A 20,250-nucleotide genomic window follows, 5' to 3' on the forward strand; every position below is an offset into this window, starting at 1 on the left:
TACTCAGAAACACTTGGAGATGACCACAGCAAGAGTTTCCCATTGGTGGAATTTCCACGGAGACACATGAAGTAATACTGCACAACTTCAAGTGAAGTGCACTGTCCCTTGACAATGGCAAGTCTGGGCAAACCTCTAGTAACTGAAAACCTTAGAAAGTCTGAAAGCGAGTGAATGAAAATGGGCCTCTCCACATTTAGACAGGGACTCTCCTGAAGAACACATTTGTGGAAAAAGTAATTATGAGAGACGAATGAACTCCCAAAACGGAATGGAAATTTTCTTGTTTAGGCCTAGAACGCTATGGCCTGGAGCCCTGTGGTTCTAACTGGATGAGCAAAGTGTGAGCAGAGATCAAAGTAAAACACACCCCATTTAGGCAACTCGATATTTAACCAGGTGTCCAGAGTAGTGGCAAACGATACTTGTGTCAATTTGCCCAAATCCTGTCTTCACAAGAAAGTACATTCCAGCACGACCAGTGACTAGAGGAGGACACATTTCAAAGGACTTGTAAAAAAAAGTCCAACACTGAATTTAGCACAACACTGAATTTAGATGAAAAGTAGCAGAGTCTGTTAGTCTTTCAAGTTTTAATAGGAGAAACTTATAACATGTAATAGCTGTTACATGAATAACTTCAGAGCTTTTGGAGAGGTCTAAATCACTATGAGTGAGGGCTTCCCTGACTCCCAAAGTTAAAAATAGTAAAACAAACAATTTGAAAAACCAATCAACCAATTAAATACAAACACTAGGTCCAAAAGGTTTCACTGGTTTTAAAACCACTTATGGAATGCACAACTATTGATGAGGCTTACTCTGCATTCTGCTTTATTCAGGCCCAGTACATGAGCAACTGTGGAAGCAAAATTCAAAATGTTATGTGAAGTGACCATTTCATTGGTGAAACCATGACCCAATAGACATTTTTTCTTTTGAAACTCCGGACATTATCCATGTATGTTCTCAAAGGGAAGGAATACACAGGATTTAGATTGATACTTTTTTCACTATTTTGTGTTCCACCAGATTTATTTGAAGATCTCCTGTCCTGCATCCACTGCCCAATGCAGAAGGCCACACATAGGACAACCAACATGAGAACTTCACTGCTACAGCCTGATTAAATCACCATGAGAATATAATTTTCCTTTCATCATCAAAGATTTTTACATCAAATTAACCAGTTCTCTTGCTTTCCCATGTTTTTCCCTGGTTTTTGTGCCTTGAAATGGATGTTCACTCTTCTGAGTCTTGATCTACATCTTCCCTCGTATTTCCAAACATATTCATCTGGGAAACATGTAAAGATCTTATTCGGGGCTTGTTTCATTGTTTTCAAATATCTGCCCTTGAAATTCAACTTCCACCACTGTCTCTCATATCCAAAGCTATGTGCTTGCAGAGGATTTCTGCTGAGAAATTTCACAGAAAGCTCTTATACTGCAGGTGAATGATTCCAGCAAGTCTTGACTCAATAGCTTAGAGAACAGGACTCAGCCAAATGACAGACATGACAAGGGAAAAGCATATGCTCAAGGATAGGACATGTCAGAGAACATCTGCCAGAGAACATCTGCCAAGAGAAATTTTAAAAAAGGGACAATTCAGCAGCCAAGAGTTTCTCAAATGCCCTTGGCTTTTTAAAAAATGTGACATAAAGTTGAGTATGTCATATCCATGTCTCTTTACAAAAGATTTTACCTCCTATTTTGTAGGGAGCCGAGTGACAGGCACTGCTGCCTAGATGTCTCTCTCTCTCTCTCCTATGGGCACTGCGTCTGCCTACATTAACCATAATCCTCTTCTGCTTACGACACTTATCCGGATGTGAATTTAACCCTGTTGTATTCATCTGTTTAACCTCTTCCTGTCCCAGCTCCCGCCCTTAGCGTATAAAAGGTGTGATTATTTTCTCAATAAACCAGAGGCTTGATTGGGTTAACATCAACTTGCCTTCGTCTCTTTTTGTATCCGCTATGTCTTTTATTTAATCCCCGTTTCCCCTCCAGGAGTTCTGAACTTGTTGATCTGCAGGCCGGAACAAGTGGCTCCCAACGTGGGGCTCCTGGCACGGAGAAGTTAACGAGGGAGCCGTTCGAGAGACAGCCGGCTTAAACCGAAAGTGAAAGCAAATTGAACCAGAGACCTCGCCCGAGGAATGAGTAAACTAAATCAAGGATTAAAGCTTAAAGCAACAGGACATTAAATCAAGTGCCGAGACCTGCGCAGACGACTACCCGACGTCCTGCCCGAGTCACGGTGAGTGAACGGCAACCCCATTTCCATTTCCCGACATGGGTCAAGTTTTGAGCAAACACGAAGTGTTCGTTCGAGGCCTTATAAAGGCATGAAAGACAAGAGAGATAAGGGTTGGAACAAAAAATTATTACAGTATTTTCAATTTATTCTAAGGTTTGCCCTAGAGTGTTCTATAGATACCAAGAGGTGGAATAGAGTAAGAGATGTTTTAAAAGATTATTATAGAGTTTTCAGTCCAAAAAAGGTTCCTGTGACCACCTTTACATATTGGAATTTAATCTCTGAGCTGCTTGCCCAGAGGCATGCAGACCCTCAGGTTGAGGAGACAGTTGCACTGGGTGAGGCTGCCCTGCGTGACTCCCTTAAATCTACCTCAAAACCGTCCTCAGAAAAATTTGAAGCCTCTGATTTCTCAGATGCAGAGAATGATGGCCTGTTAGAGGTCCTTGTACATGGTGATCTGCCACCACTTCCACCTGTTGACGTGATCAGCAGGTCCCAGGATGGCAGCCCGCTACTCCCTGTGCCTCCATGGCCAATTGGGGATTCATATAAGCCTTTAGAAACAACCTTAACTCTGAAAAGCTTGCAGCCACACAACAGCTGGTGCAGGACCAGTTAGATGCAGGACACATTGTTCCTAGTAATTCCCCTTGGAACACACCTATCTTTGTTATCCGGAAAAGGTCAGGAAAGCGGAGGCTGCTACAAGACCTTAGGGCGATAAATAAGACAATGGTCTTAAAGGGGCCTCTACAGCCTGGCCTCCCCTCAGTGCCATTCCTTTAGGATTTTTTAAAATTATCATAGATCTTAAAGATTGCTTTTTCTCTATTCCTTTATACTTCATGACTTCCAAAAACTATTGGGAGACATTAATTGGCTCATACCATTTTTAAAACTAACTAAACATGATTTACAGCCCCTTTATGCGCTGCTTCGGGGAGACATAGATCCAACTTCCCCCGAGAGCTTACACCTGATGCCAGGAGAGCGCTCAGTAAAGTAGAAGAGGCTATTGCTCAACAAACTGTTTCCTTTATGGACTACAATGAGCCTTTACAGTTTCTCATTTTTAATACAAGGCTTTGCCCTACAGCAGTGTTCTGGCAGCAAGCTCCCCTCATGTGGGTCCATTTACCAGTCTCTCCAAAAAGAACACTTTTGCCTTATTTCCAAGCTGTCTCAGACCTAATAATCCAGGGTAGAAAGCAGGGAAAATGTTACTTTGGCAAAGAACCAGATATTATCATTCAACCTTTTACAAAAGACCAAATAGATTGGCTACTTCAGAGTACGGAAGTGTGGCCTATTGCCTTAGCTTCCTATTCAGGGACTATTGACAATCATTACCCTCCAAATAAGCTAGTTGACTTTGCTAATCGTCACTCATTTATATTCCCTAAAGTCACAGCTTCACAACCCCTTCCGGGTGCCCTGGTTTTATTCACTGATGGCTCATCCTCTGGAAGGGCTGCTTATGTATCTCAAGACAATGTTTCTACCCTCCAGGCAGATACTTCCTCTGCACAATTAGCAGAGTTAGAAGCTATTCTTGCAGCTTTTGCTGCTTACTCTGACCAACCATTTAATTTGTATACTGACAGTGCTTACCTTGCCCAGTCTGTTCCATTATTAGAGACTGTTGCTATTATATGTCATGCTTCCCCAGCTGCAAATCTGTTCAAACAATTACAATGCTTCATATGGCTTCGCAGTCATAAGTTCTTTATCGGTCATCTACGAGCTCATTCCAACCTCCCAGGGCCTCTTGCCCAAGGAAATCATTTGGCTGATGTTGCTGTACGAGCACAGGTTTTTATGGCTCAGGACTCCAAGGTGTCTGAGGCCCAACAAGCCCACCAGTTACACCACCTCAATGCTCACACCCTCCGCCTTCTCTACAAAATTACCCGTGAGCAAGCCAGACAAATTGTAAAAAATTGCCCATCTTGTGCTATCCACTCACCTGTTCAACACCTAGGAGTCAACCCTAGAGGTTTAATTCCTAACGCGTTATGGCAAATGGATGTTACCCATTTCAATGAGTTTGGCAATCTAAAATATGTACATGTCATTATTGACACTTATAGTGGCTTCATTTTTGCCACTCTCCAGACTGGAGAAGCTGCTAAACACATTATAGCCCATATGCTGTCAGCCTTCTCAGTTCTGGGATGTCCTCAACAGCTCAAGACCGATAATGGCCCTGGCTATACCAGTACCTCCTTTGCTCAATTTTGTAAAAGCCTTAATATCCTCCACACTACAGGTATACCTTACAATCCTCAGGGACAAGGCATTGTTGAATGTGCGCATCGTTCTCTTAAATTCACCATAGATAAAATAAAAAGGGAGACATGGTACCCCACCCAGGGGTCCCCTAGAAATGTCCTTTCACATGCTCTTTTTATTTTAAATTTTCTGACCCTGGATGCTTCAGGCTGCTCCGCAGCATCTCGGTTTTGGCATACTCAGACTCAAACACGGCTTGCATCTGTTTTATGGAGAGACCCACTAACCAATGTGTGGAATGGCCCTGATCCAGTCCTTATCTGGGGACGAGGTTCAGTGTGTGTTTACTCTCAACAAGATAGAGAAGCTAGATGGCTACCTGAACGCCTCGTAAAGCAAGTAGACAGTTCTTCAAAGACCCCATGTAACGCCCAGGAATAATGTTATTTCCTGAGGCACAATCCCCTGTGTTCTCTTACAGGTGACACATCTCCTTGGAGCCTTATGCTGCTTAACCAGCCTTCTTGAGCCACACCACACCCATGGTGGATTTTGACCCCTGCCAAACAGACTGCAACCGCTGACAGCCATGCACAGAACCCCATGACTGCGGAAGAGGCTCTTCTCGGTCTGGAGGAACATACGCCAGCCAAATAGACTGCATCCAGTATTATTCAAGGCATGCTCCAAGACACAGAAGAATGACTTCATACAGAGACACCAACAAATGGCTGTCAACCCCTTCTCCTTGATTTGGGGGGGGGAGTTTTTCCCTTACCTAATGCCCCTTTTGGGTCCCCTAGCTGACCTATTGTTTCTCATTTCTGTGAGTCTTGTATTTTTCAGAGGATTATGATGTTCATTAATAACCGGATAGACGCATTTATGGCAAAGCCCATTCAGGTACACTATCATCAGCTGGAGTTTGCAGATCAACAAACCTACAGGGAAGGAATTCCCACGAGTGGCCCATATGGTGATGCGGCCTGACTGCCCTGGGGCAATGGACAGGCAGTCAGAGACGGGCAACTAGGACATGCATGTTAATTCCAACGGCCACCTAAGACAGGCACAGGACCAACTGCTGTTCTGCAAGCCCATAACAGGTAATGCCTGGTTGGGTTCATGCAATGAGGTCCTTGACCTAAGACAGACACTATCCTCACAGGGCCTGCCATACTCTTAATTAAATAATATAAAAAGGGAGGAGATGTAGGGAGCCGAGTGACAGGCACTGCTGCCTAGATGTCTCTCTCTCTCTCTCCTATGGGCACTGCGTCTGCCTACATTAACCATAATCCTCTTCTGCTTACATCACTTATCCAGATGTGATGGTAACCCTGTTGTATTCATCTGTTTAACCTCTTCCTGTCCCAGCTCCCGCCCTTAGCCTACAAAAGGTGTGATTATTTTCTCAATAAACCGGAGGCTTGATTGGGTTAACATCAACTTGCCTTCGCCTCTTTTTTGTCGCCCTATGTCTTTTATTTAATCCCCGTTTCCCCTCCAGGAGTTCTGAACTCGTTGATCTGCAGGCCAGATCACTATTTCATAGGAATTACTGTTTCTTTGAAAGGTCAACCTGCACTGAAATAAAGATTATCCCTCGACTCAGCCAAATGACAGACATGACAAGGGAAAAGCATATGCTCAAGGATAGGACATGTCAGAGAACATCTGCAAGGCCCTGGCATATTTCATATTCCATTGAAGGTACATCCATGTGTAGATTGGCAAGCATTTCCATCCCCAAATTCTGAGCAGTGAAGCCTTCAGTGAGAATCCTGTGGCATACCAGGCCAAGAATATTCATCCTATTTAAATCTTGCCCTACAAGGTCCTCTGTGCCACTGAGGTCTCCATGGCAACGCCCAGCATTGTGACTCAGGTCTCCTACTGCACACTTGTATTCTAGACCCTAAAGTCCAGCTCACAATGGTGCTCAGGCAATCACAGCCCAGTGTGGTTGCCTGGCAACCACAAGCTTGTGGCTTTGTGTGAACTGTTTCAGCCCAACTCTGCAGCTTTCCACGTCATACAACCACAGCCATTCCAATCATGCAGTATTTGATTAGCCTCTCTATGTTGCCTCAGAATTTTTTTACAGTTGTAGTGATCAAGAAAATTTGACATATTTTGAGAAGTGGAGGGAAGTAATTGAAGGACCTTTTGGTCTGTATGTGGTCGATGTCTTCCAAACTTGACTACACAAGTCTTTTAAATTTTCAAACCTAGAGCCTAAAATCCACCTCACAGTGATGTTCAGCCAATCTCAGCCCAGTGTGGTTGCCTGGCAACCACAAGCCTGTGGATTTCTCTGAACAGTTTCAGCCCAACTCTGCAGCTTTCCACCTCATACAACCACAGCCATTCCAATCAGGCATTATTTGATTCACCTCTCTAAGTTGCCTCAGACTTTTCTTCGAAGTTGTGGTGACCAAGAAAATTTGACATATTGTGACAAGTGGAGGGAAGTCATTGGCTCTGTCTTTAGCTCTGTTGGTGGTACATGGGGTCCAAACCTGACTAGCCCAGTCTATTCAAATTTCAAACTTAGAAATCCAAATGTTTCAGTGGAGGAAATTAAATGCCACAATGATTTGGGTTCTACCAAGTTTCTGGTGGCTTGGAAAGCAAACCTGCAAACCATACATGCAGTCTCTGCTGGATTACTGCCACCATGGTAGTATCAGTTAGCACTAAAAGCCAGCAACCAGAAGATGAGTCCCAAAATGAAAGTGAATCCTTGCAGTGCATGAATATTTGGAGTGCCTGCTTCAACTATCCAGCTTCCTCGGGGTTCACTTGTCTGCAATAGCTATTTCAAGGAGGTCTGCAGCCATTCCAGCATAACCCTGAACACAAAACATGAGGTACTAGCTCAATACCTAAACCAACATAATGCTAGATACCTTGTCACCAGCAGGTTTTCCTAGAATTCAAATGTAACATGGTGAAAAGGAAACCCTTAGAAAAGGGATGCAAATGCCCTTTCACTAAAAATCCCAGGTATTTTCTCATGGCATGGAATATTTAGACTCCACAACTCATGTACTGAACCCCGGGACCTAGACCAAGTGTGTCTAGTTTTCTGTTGTCCTCCTTTTGGAAACAGCATCTTATGTAGTTGTTGAAAGAGGCCTTGAGATAAATTCATAGCCCACGATGGACTGGAACTCCCAAGGATCCATCCACCTCAGCCCCCAGATTGCTGGGATTATAGGCATGAGCGACCATGCCAAGCATGTGCACAGAGATTCTTACATAATTTGTGAAATCCCACTACTGGTCTATAGGTAGCTTCTGTGTTTCAGGCTTTAGGAATATTCCTCTCTTTGTTTTGGCTCCCCTTGTTCAGGTTTCCATTTCTATTGTGATAAGCTCCAAGGCCCCAGGCAAGGGGGTGGCTGCCCTTCCTCTGGTGTGTCCTTGGATGATTCCAGCCCAGGTGAACAGGGTTCAAATATATTGGATCCTGTGCATTTGAAGAGGAAATGAGTAAAGATTCATGAGTTAATGTGGACATGCCAGGGAATTGAGGGGCCATGATATAGACAAAATTTCAGGCCATGTGCTGAAGGCTGAGGCTTCTGTACCTCTAGCTTCTTGAATAGTGGGCCTGCTGAGGAATTGTGTGCTCTCCAATGTAATTTAATGGATTTTGTTTTAATTTATTTTGTTTTTTGCTTTGGTTTTTTACATGGAAGGAACTGTACCATGGTTTGAAGAAGCTGGAGTATCTTACCTAAGAGAAAATTGAAAAAAGGGACAATTCAGCAGTCAAGAATTTCTCAAATGCCCTTGGCTTTTTAAAAAATGTGACATACAGTTGAGCATGTCATATCAATGTCTCTTTACAAAAGATTTTACCTCCTATTTCATAGGAATTACTGTTTCTTTGCAAGGTCAACCTGCACTGAAATAAAGATTATCCCTCCATTCCTCATTCTGCTGGAAACCACATCCTTTGTTAGTTATATTGTCTTACGCAGAAACACTTGGAGATGACTACAGCAAGAGTTTCACATTGATGGAATTTCCATGACACACATGAAGTAATACTGCACAACTTCAAGTGAAGTGCACTGTCCCTTGACAATGGCATGTCGGGGCAAACCTCTAGTAACTGAAAATCTTAGAAAGTCTGAAAGTGAGTGAATGAAAATGGGCCTCTCCACATTTAGACAGGGACTTTCCTGAAGCACACATTTGTTGAAAAAGTAATTATGAGAGACAAGTGAACTCCCAAACCGGAATGGAGATTTTCTTGTTTAGGCCTAGAACGCTATGGCCTGCAGCCCGGTGGTTCTAACTGGATGAGCAAAGTGTGAGCAGATATCAAAGTAAAACACACCCCATTTAGGCAGCTCGATATTTAACCAGGTGTCCAGAGTAGTGGCAAACTATACTTGTGTCAATTTGCTCAAATCCTGTCTTCACAAGAAAGTACATTCCAGCACGACCAGTGACTAGAGGAGGACACATTTCAAAGGACTTGTAAAAAAAAAGTCCAACACTGAATTTAGCGCAACACTGAATTTAGATGAAAAGTAGCAGAGTCTGTTAGTGTTTCAAGTTTTAATAGGATAAACTTATAACATGTAATAGCTGTTACATGAATAACTTCAGAGCTTTTGGAGATTTCTAAATCACTATGAGTGAGGGCTTCCCTGACTCCCAAAGTTAAAAATAGTAAAACAAACAATTTGAAAAACCAATCAACCAATAACATACAAACACTAGGTCTGAAAGGTATCACTGGTTTTAAAACCACTTATGGAATGCACAACTATTGATGAGGCTTACTCTGCATTCTGCTTTACTCAGGCCCGGTACATGAGCAACTGTGAAAGCAAAATTCAAACTGTTATGTGAAGTGACCATTTCATTGGTGAAACCATGACCCAATAGACATTTTGTCTTTTGAAACTCCGGACATTATCCATATATGTTCTCAAAGGGAAGGAATACACAGGATTTAGATTGACATTTTTTTCACTATTTTGTGTTCCACCAGATTTATTTGAAGATCTCCTGTCCTGCATCCACTGTCCAATGCAGAAGGCCACACATAGGACAAAAATCATGAGAACCTCACGGGTACAGCCTGATTAAATCACCGTGAGAATATAATTTTCCTTTCATCATCAAAGATTCCTACATCAAATTAACCAGCTCTCTTGCTTACCCATGTTTTTCCATGGTTTTTGTACCTTGAAATGGGTGTTCACCCTTCTCAGGCTTGATCTACATCTTCCCCGGTATTTCCAAACATATTCATCTGGGAAACATGTAAAGATCTTATTCGAGGCTTGTTTCATTGTTTTCAAATATCTGCCCTTGAAATTCAACTTCCACCACTGTCTCTCATATCCAAAGCTATGTGCTTTCAGAGGATTTCTGCTGAGAAATTTCACAGAAAGCTCTTATACTGCAGGTGAATGATTCCAGCAAGTCTTGACTGAATAGCTTAGGGAACAGGACTCAGCCAAATGACAGACATAACAAGGGAAAAGCATATGCTCAAGGATAGGACATGTCAGAGAACATCTGCCAGGCCCTGGCATATTTCATATCCCATTGAAAGTACATCCATGTGTAGATTGGCAAGCATTTCCATCCCCAAATTCTGAGCAGTGAAGCCTTCAGTGAGAATCCTGTGGCATACCAGGCCAAGAATATTCATCCTATTTAAATCTTGCCCTACAAGGTCCTCTGTGCCACTGAGATCTCCATGGCAACGCCCAGCATTGTGACTCAGGTCTCCTACTGCACACTTGTATCCTAGAGCCTAAAGTCCAGCTCACAATGGTGCTCAGCCAATCACAGCCCAGTGTGGTTGCCTGGCAACCACAAGCTTGTGGCTTTCTGTGAACTATTTCAGCACAACTCTGCATCCTTCCACCTCACAAAACCACAGCCATTCCAATAATGCAGTATTTGATTAGCCTCTCTATGTTGCCTCAGAATTTTTTTTACAGTTGTAGTGATCAAGAAAATTTGACATATTTTGAGAAGTGGAGGGAAGTACTTGAAAGACCTTTTGGTCTGTCTGTGGTCGATGTGTTCCAAACTTGACTACCCCGTCTTTTAAATTTTCAAACCTAGAGCCTAAAATCCACCTCACAGTGATGTTCAGCCAATCTCAGGCCAGTGTGGTTTCCTGGCAAATACAAGCCTGTGGATTTCTGTGAACAGTTTCAGCCCAACTCTGCAGCTTTCCACCTCATACAACCACAGCCATTCCAATCAGGCAGTATTTGATTCACCTCTCTAAGTTGCCTCAGAATTTTCTTTGAAGTTGTGGTGACCAAGCAAATTTGACATATTTTGACAAGTGGAGGGAAGTAATTGGCTCTGTCTTTAGCTCTGTTGGTGGTACATGGGATCCAAACCTGACTAGCCCAGTCTATTCAATTTTCAAACATAGAAAGCCAAATGTTTCAGGGGAGGAAAGAAAATGCCACAATGATTTGTGTTCTGCCAAGTTTCTGGTGGCTTGGGAAGCAAACCTGCAAACCATACATGCAGTCTCTGCTGGATTACTGCCACAAAGTTAGTATCAGTTAGCACTAAAATCCAGCAACCAGAAGATGAGTCCCAAAATGAAAGTGAATCCTTGCAGTGCATGAATATTTGGAGTGCCTGCTTCAACTATCCAGCTTCCTCGGGGTTCACTTGTCTGCAATAGCTATTTCAAGGAGGTCTGCAGCCATTCCAGCATAACCCTGCACACTAAACATGAGGTACTAGCTCAATACCTAACCCAACATAATGCTAGATTGCTTGTCACCAGCAGGTTTTCCCAGAATTCAAATGTAACATGGTGAAAGGGAAACCCTTAGAAAAGGGATGCAAATGCCCCTTTCACTAAAAATCCCAGGTATTTTCTCATGTCATGGAATATTTAGACTCCACAACTCATGTAGTGAACCCCGGGACCTAGACCAAGTGTGTCTAGTTTTCTGTTGTCCTCTTTTTAGAAACAGTATCTTATGTAGTTGTTGAAAGAGGCCTTGAGATAAATTTGTAGCCCACGATAGATCGGAACTCCCAAGGATCCATCCACCTCAGCCCCCAGATTGCTGGGATTATAGGCATGAGCGACCATGCCAAGCATGTGCAAAGAGATTCTTACATAATTTGTGAAATACCACTACTGGTCTATAGGTAGCTTCTGTGTTTCAGACTTTAGGAATATTCCTCTCTTTGTTTTGGCTCCCCTTGTTCAGGTTTCCATTTCTATTGTGATAAGCTCCAAGGCCCCAGGCAAGGGAGTGGCTGCCCTTCCTCTGGTGTGTCCTTGGATGATTCCAGCCCAGGTGAACAGGGTTCAAATATATTGGATCCTGTGCATTTGAAGAGGAAATGAGTAAAGATTCATGAGTTAATGTTGACATGCCAGGGAATTGAGGGGCCATGATAGAGACAAAACTTCAGGCCATGGGCTGAAAGCTGAGGCTTTTGTACCTCTAGCTTCGTGAATATGGGCCTGCTGAGCAATTGTGGGCTCTCAAATGTAATTTGATGGGTTTTGTTTTAATTTATTTTGTTTTTTGCTTTGGTTTTTTACATGGAAGGAACAGTACCATGGTTTGAAGAAACTGGAGTGTCTTACCTAAGAGAAATTTGAAAAAAGGGACAATTCAGCAGCCAAGAATTTCTCAAATGCCCTTGGCTTTTTAAAAAATGTGACATACAGTTGAGCATGTCATATCAATGTCTCTTTACAAAAGATTTTACCTCCTATTTCATAGGAATTACTGTTTATTTGCAAGGTCAACCTGCACTGAAATAAAGATTATCCCTCCATTCCTCATTCTGCTTGAAACCACATCCTTTTTTAGTTATATTTTCTTACACAGAAACACTTGGAGATGACTACAGCAAGAGTTTCCCATTGGTGGAATTTCCACGGAGACACATGAAGTAATACTGCACAACTTCAAGTGAAGTACACTGTCCCTTGACAATGGCAAGTGTGGGCAAACCTCTAGTAACTGAAAATCTTAGAAAGTCTGAAAGTGAGTGAATGAAAATGGGCCTCTCCACATTTAGACAGGGCCTCTGCTGAAGCATACATTTGTGGAAAAAGTAATTATGAGAGACGAATGAACTCCCAAAACGGAATGGAAATTTTCTTGTTTAGGCCTAGAACGCTATGGCCTGGAGCCCTGTGGTTCTAACTGGATGAGCAAAGTGTGAGCAGAGATCAAAGTAAAACACACACCATTTAGGCAACTCGATATTTAACCAGGTGTCCAGAGTAGTGGCAAACTGTACTTGTGTCAATTTGCTCAAATCCTGTCTTCACAAGAAAGTACATTCCAGCACGACCAGTGACTAGAGGAGGACACACTTCAAAGGACTTGTAAAAAAAAAGTCCAACACTGAATTTAGCGCAACACTGAATTTAGATGAAAAGTAGCAGAGTCTGTTAGTGTTTCAAGTTTTAATAGGAGAAACTTATAACATGTAATAGCTGATACATGAATAACTTCAAAGCTTTTGGAGAGGTCTTAATCACTATGAGTGAGGGCTTCCCTGACTCCCAAAGTTAAAAATAGTAAAACAAACAATTTGAGAAACCAATCAACCAATTAAATACAAACACTAGATCCAAAGGGTTTCACTGGTTTTAAAACCACTTATGGAATGCACAACTATTGATGAGGCTTTCTCTGCATTCTGCTTTACTCAGGCCCGGTACATGAGCAACTGTGAAAGCAAAATTCAAAATGTTATGTGAAGTGACCATTTCATTAGTGAAACCATGACCCAATAGACATTTTCTCTTTTGAAACTCCGGACATTATCCATATATGTTCTCAAAGGGAAGGAATACACAGGATTTAGATTGATATTTTTTTCACTATTTTGTGTTCCACCAGATTTATTTGAAGATCTCCTGTCCTGCATCCACTGCCCAATGCAGAAGGCCACACATAGGACAACCAACAAGAGAACTTCACTGCTGCAGCCTGATTAAATCACCATGAGAATATAATTTTCCTTTCATCATCAAAGATTCTTATATCAAATTAACCAGCTCTCTTGCTTTCCCATGTTTTTCCATGGTTTTTGTACCTTGAAATGGGTGTTCACCCTTCTCAGGCTTGATCTACATCTTCCCCGGTATTTCCAAACATATTCATCTGGGAAACATGTAAAGATCTTATTCGAGGCTTGTTTCATTGTTTTCAAATATCTGCCCTTGAAATTCAACTTCCACCACTGTCTCTCATATCCAAAGCTATGTGCTTGCAGAGGATTTCTGTTGAGAAATTTCACAGAAAGCTCTTATACTGCATTTGAATGATTCCAGCAAGTCTTGACTGAATAGCTTAGGGAACAGGACTCAGCCCAATGACAGACATGACAAGGGAAAAGCATATGCTCAAGGATAGGACATGTCAGAGAACATCTGCCAGGCCCTGGCATATTTCATATCCCATTGAAAGTACATCCATGTGTAGATTGGCAAGCATTTCCATCCCCAAATTCTGAGCAGTGAAGCCTTCAGTGAGAATCCTGTGGCATACCAGGCCAAGAATATTCATCCTATTTAAATCTTGCCCTACAAGGTCCTCTGTGCCTCTGAGGTCTCCATGGCAACGCCCAGCATTGTGACTCAGGTCTCCTACTGCACACTTGTATCCTAGAGCCTAAAGTCCAGCTCACAATGGTGCTCAGCCAATCACAGCCCAGTGTGGTTGCCTGGCAACCACAAGCTTGTGGCTTTCTGAGAACTGTTTCAGCTCAACTCTGCAGCTTTCCACCTCATACAACCACAGCCATTCCAATCATGCAGTATTTGATTAGCCTCTCTATGTTGCCTCAGAATTTTTTTTACAGTTGTAGTACTCAAGAAAATTTGACATATTTTGAGAAGTGGAGGGAAGTAATTGAAAGACCTTTTGGTCTGTCTGTGGTCGATGTGTTCCAAACTTGACTACCCCGGTCTTTTAAATTTTCAAACCTAGAGCCTAAAATCCACCTCACAGTGATGTTCAGCCAATCTCAGCCCAGTGTGGTTGCCTGGCAACCACAAGCCTGTGGATTTCTGTGAACAGTTTCAGCCCAACTCTGCAGCTTTCCACCTCATACAACCACAGCCATTCCAATCAGGCAGTATTTGATTCACCTCTCTAAGTTGCCTCAGAATTTTCTTTGAAGTTGTGGTGACCAAGCAAATTTGACATATTTTGACAAGTGGAGGGAAGTAATTAGCTCTGTCTTTAGCTCTGTTGGTGGTACATGGGGTCCAACCCTGACTAGCCCAGTCTATTCAATGTTCAAACTTAGAAAGCCAAATGTTTCAGGGGAGGAAAGAAAATGCCACAATGATTTGGGTTCTGCCAAGTTTCTGCTGGCTTGGGAAGCAAACCTGCAAACCATACATGCAGTCTCTGCTGGATTACTGCCACCAAGGTAGTATCAGTTAACACTAAAAGACAGCAACCAGAAGATGAGTCCCAAAATGAAAGTGAATCCTTGCAGTGCATGAATATTTGGAGTGCCTGCTTCAACTATCCAGCTTCCTCGGGGTTCACTTGTCTGCAATAGTTATTTCAAGGAGGTCTGCAGCCATTCCAGCATAACCCTGAACACTAAACATGAAGTACTAGCTCAATACCTAAACCAAGATAATGCTAGATAGCTTGTCACCAGCAGGTTTTCCCAGAATTCAAATGTGACATGGTGAAAGGGAATCCCTTAGAAAAGGGATGCAAATGCCCCTTTCACTAAAAATCCCAGGTATTTTCTCATGGCATGGAATATTTAGACTCCACAACTCATGTAGTGAACCCCGGGACCTAGACCAAGTGTGTCTACTTTTCTGTTGTCCCCTTTTTGGAAACAGCATCTTATGTAGTTGTTGAAAGAGGCCTTGAGATAAATTCGTAGCCCACGATGGACTGGAACTCCCAAGGATCCATCCACCTCAGCCCTCAGATTGCTGGGATTATAGGCATGAGCGACCATGCCAAGCATGTGCACAGAGATTCTTACATAATTTGTGAAATCCCACTACTGGTCTATAGGTAGCTTCTGTGTTTCAGACTTTAGGAATATGCCTCTCTTTGTTTTGGCTCCCCTTGTTCAGGTTTCCATTTCTATTGTGATAAGCTCCAAGGCTCCAGGCAAGGGGGTGGCTGCCCTTCCTCTGGTGTGTCCTTGGGTGATTACAGCCCAGGTGAACAGGGTTCAAATATATTGGAACCTGTGCATTTCAAGAGGAAAGGAGTAAAGATTCATGAGTTAATGTGGACATGCCAGGGAATTGAGGGGCCATGATAGAGACAAAACTTCTGGCCTTGGGCTGAAGGCTGAGGCTTCTGTACCTCTAGCTTCTTGGATAGTGGGCCTGCTGAGCAATTGTGTGCTCTCAAATGTAATTTGATGGGTTTTGTTTCAATTTATTTTGTTTTTTGCTTTGGTTTTTTACATGTAAGGAACAGTACCACGGTTTGAAGAAACTGGAGTGTCTTACCTAAGAGAAATTTGAAAAAAAGGACAATTCAGCAGCCTAGAATTTCTCAAATGCCCTTGGCTTTTTAAAAAATGTGACATAAAGTTGAGCATGTCATATCCATGTCTCTGTACAAAAGATTTTACCTCCTATTTCATAGGAATTACTGTTTCTTTGAAAGGTCAACCTGCACTGAAATAAAGATTATCCCTCCATTCCTCATTCTGCTTGAAACCACATCCTTTGTTAGTTATATTTTCTTATGCAGAAACACTTTGAGATGACTACAGCAAGAGTTTCCCATTGTTGGAATTTCCACGGACACACATGAAGTAATACTGCACAACTTCAAGTGAAGTGCACTGTCCCTTGACAATGGCAAGTCTGGGCAAACCTCTAGTAACTGAAATTCTTAGAAAGTCTGAAAGTGAGTGAAAGAAAATGGACCTCTCCACATTTAGACAGGGACTCTCCTGAAGCACACATTTGTGGATAAAGTAATTATGAGAGACGAATGAACTCCCAAAACGAAATGGAAGTTTTCTTGTTTAGGCCTAGAATGCTATGGCCTGGAGCCCTGTGTTTCTAACTGGATGAGCAAAGTGTGAGCAGAGATCAAAGTAAAACACACACCATTTAGGGAACTCGATATTTAACCAGGTGTCCAGAGTAGTGGAAAACTGTACTTGTGTCAATTTGCTCAAATCCTGTCTTCACAAGGAAGTACATTCCAGCACGACCAGTGACTAGAGGAGGACACATTTCAAATGACTTGTAAAAAAAAGTCCAACACTGAATTTAGCGCAACACTGAATTTATTTTTTTTAATTTTTTATTTAAAGAAAAGGAAAGAAAAGAATACATGGAGATTTTAAAAAAGGGTAGATATGATACAAACTTACACAAAAACAAACGGTAAGAAATTGCTGGTTGATAAGTTACACATTGTCATCTTAGAAGTAGCTGTTCATGTTATGGAATTAAAGCATTTAGAATGACATTCATAAAGTGACCCTACAAACCCTTCTGCTCTATGATCGAACAAGAGCTCAGTAGCATGGTTATCAGTCCTACACATTTGTTTTACTTCTCAAAGAGGGTAAGATTAAACATATCAAAACAGAACATAGCAGTTAAAAAAAACAATTTAAAGAAATACAGATTTCATAGGAAGCCCACTGGAGCTCTTGATTGTCTATCTAATTGTCTCTAGTTTTTTACAAATAGTTGTCTCCATCTTCATCCACCTTATATACTTAGTGTATATTATAGAACTAATCAAATCATTGAAGACTTTTTAGGTCCTCATGTACCAAATTAGGGAAGACAATAGTAACTACCAACTCATCTCTCCTACTCTTTGTGATAGCTGTCCCCATCTCTACATATGCTGAAATTGAACTCAAGAAACCAGTCCAATGTCATTGTAATCAGCAAACATTAGTATTGCTAGAATTTCTATCATAATGCTACTAAATTAGCCTCGGGTTTCTTAGTGTCTCTTCCTCAGAGTATCTGTTCATTACATCTTACATTATATAATCTGTTCCCATAAATAATTAAAAAGAAAAAAAAGAACCCATGTGTGAATTTCTACATATATATCTATCCTCTCTGTGTTATAGGGAATACCAAGTCATAGCAAGACAGCAAAACAATTTCCTAGAAAAACATGCAATGGATAAAACATTTAAGACCACAATATAGATGATCTTCCATAGTTACTATGTTTCCTCTTGTTATTTTCAATAGATTTGACCACCACACTGGCTTATTATATTTAAATATAGTATCACCTATTTTTATAAAAACTTAACTTTGGCAGCATTGTAGGGTTTGGAAGCTGTTACTAATTAATACCAGTATGGATATTCTTTACAACTTGTCATCCTCAGAGTAGTTGCCTCTACTTTTAGGGTTGATACTGACAAGCATACCAATTTCAAATAAAATCAGCCATGGCCAACCCATAGTCTTACGATTCAGATTCAATTAAGTTCAGTCATAGTAAGACAATGTAAGTATTATAGGATTTCAGCTTAAGTTAAGAGGAAAGTAAGGATAGTTACCATGGTATAGCCTGATATTTTTGGGTCAAGATGTCTGTGTCCTCAAATCTGACATGAGCGGACAGACCAGAACAAATTAAATTCAATCTAAATATGGCACTAGGGCTACTGTGTCTCTTAAATCATTATACACCATTAGCAATGACCTCTGCTTTTTTTTAAAATATAGTTTCAGAGCTGTCTATACTAAAGACTAGCTTATCGTCCCTGCCTCATGTCTGCTACTCCACTTTTCTGCTATAATTTGTCCACTTTATTCCCTCATTCCATTGTCTGCCCCGTTCACTGAGGCCTCTCTGCCACTGTTGCTGGAATCCTGGTATCTCTTCCTCTCTTTCTCTATAATGTCCTTCAGCACTCTCTGTAGGGTTGGATTGGTGGCCACGAACTCCCACAGTTCCTCCTTGTCTTGAAAGTATCTTATTTCTTCATTAATTTTTAGAGAGAGTTTTGATGGATATATGAACTTTGGTTGCATATTTTTTTTCTTTCAGGACTTGGAATATTTCTCCCCACTCCCTTCTTGACTTAAGAGTTTGTGTTGATAAGTCTGCTGTTATTTTGATAGATTTCCCGTTATAGGTAACCTGCATCTTTTCTCTGGCTGCTTTTAATGTTCTGTTTTTTTGGTGGAATTCTGGGATCTCGATTATTATATGTCTAGGCGTAGATCTGTTTTGGTTGTAGGTAGCTGGTGTTCTGTATGCTTCTTTTATCTGGATATCATTTCTTTTTGCTATATATGGGAAATTTTGCTTTAATATCTCTGTGAATATTTTTTGTATTTCATTTTTGGATGTTCCTGCTTCCTCACTCACATTCTTTATTCTTAGGTTATATATCTTTTTGTCATCTTCCAGTTTTAGAATTGCTTCTTTCTGGTTCCTTGTTATTTTTAAGAGGCTTTTTCTTTCACGTTCATATGTCCTAAATCTCTCTTCAAGTTTCACAAGGCTGTCTTTAGTTTCTGTCAAGGCATTTTGCCAATGTTCAATGGAGTTTTTAGTTTCCTGATATTCTCTTTGGATCTGTTTCATGTATTCTAGGTTACGCTTAAATTCTTCTTCAGATGCTTCTCTTTCTTTTCTGATTTCCTTAGTTCTTCCATCTGTGTTCTCTTGGGCGGGGCTTGTCATTTCTTTAATTAATCTCTTTATATCGTGCCTCACTTGGATCAGGAGTACAGCTTTAAATTCCTCTATGAGATCATGTAGGTACTTTTTAATTTCGGCTGATGCTGTGTCGAGTAGTGGATGGTTACTGTGCTTGTTCTCTTCAGTGTTTAGTTCTCCTGGGCTTATTTTCTCCTGTTGGGCAGCTGGAGATTTTTTTTAATTTTTATCCCTTGTCATGTTTCTGGATTCTTTCAGACTGTCCTGGAGTTCTCTGGCCCTCTCCGAATTGCTTAGGGCCTTTCAGAAGCGTGCTGGCTTGAGTTTTTGCTGTCCTCCCCAATTTACTGTTATCTGGGGTAGACTGGGATGCAGGGGCGGTACAGGCTAGTCTCTAGCCTCTGTGCCAGTTAGTTCCTAAATTAGGCTGTACTTTCTGGTTGTCACTGAGTTGTGACTATTTTGTATCCGCTCATTGGGCCCCAAGCAGAGGCTTGGGTAAGCCCCAGTATCTCCTGCCAGTTCTCTTTGTACCAGAAGCAGGTGACTAATGTCACTATGGCACAGGGTCCTGCCCAAATCTCAGTTGTTCTCTTCCAGACCTCTCTGTGTCAGGAGCACCAGCACAGCAGAACTGCCCAAACTCAAGATGTCTCCCACCAGTTCTCTGGATGAGGCTGAAGCCAACACATACTCAGGCTCTGCCCAATTCCAAGATGCCTTCCACTAGCCCTCCCTACAGGGGGCTCAGTGACGCCACTGAGCTGTAGGTTCTGCCCAACTGTACAATGGCTGCCACCAGACTCTGTGTTATTGATGTCCCCGTGGTGGCGGGCACTGTCCCGTTCCAAGATGTTCTCTGGCCAACCCTGGCAGTCGCAGGGTCTCCAGTACTCACCAGGGTCCACGCCGCCCACCTTTCCCACGTTCCTGGCAAAGCGCGGATCGGTCAGAAATCCGCGCAGCGTGCACTCCCGGTACGGCACAAAACGGTCAGAAACCCGCGCTGAGTGCATTCCACGTATAGGGTGGAATGGTCAGGAATCCGCCCTGCGTGCACTCCCGGATCAGTGCGGAACCGTCAGAAACCTGCACG

The 20,250-nt window shown here is 42.0% G+C and overlaps 1 long non-coding RNA gene across 1 annotated transcript; it reads left to right on the forward strand.

Moving 5' to 3' along the window:
• Window positions 1-2,162: 2,162 nt before the first annotated feature.
• Window positions 2,163-5,958, forward strand: LOC134474707 (uncharacterized). Its single transcript, XR_010045581.1, has 2 exons — window positions 2,163-2,265; window positions 4,982-5,958. It is a non-coding gene; the product is annotated as an uncharacterized LOC134474707 (long non-coding RNA).
• The last annotated feature ends 14,292 nt before the right edge of the window (window positions 5,959-20,250 follow it).

The sequence above is a fragment of the Cavia porcellus genome, unplaced genomic scaffold (assembly GCF_034190915.1).
Source record: "Cavia porcellus strain 051 isolate PalLab524CR breed Dunkin Hartley unplaced genomic scaffold, mCavPor4.1 scaffold_36, whole genome shotgun sequence".
Taxonomy (NCBI): Eukaryota; Metazoa; Chordata; class Mammalia; order Rodentia; family Caviidae; genus Cavia; species Cavia porcellus.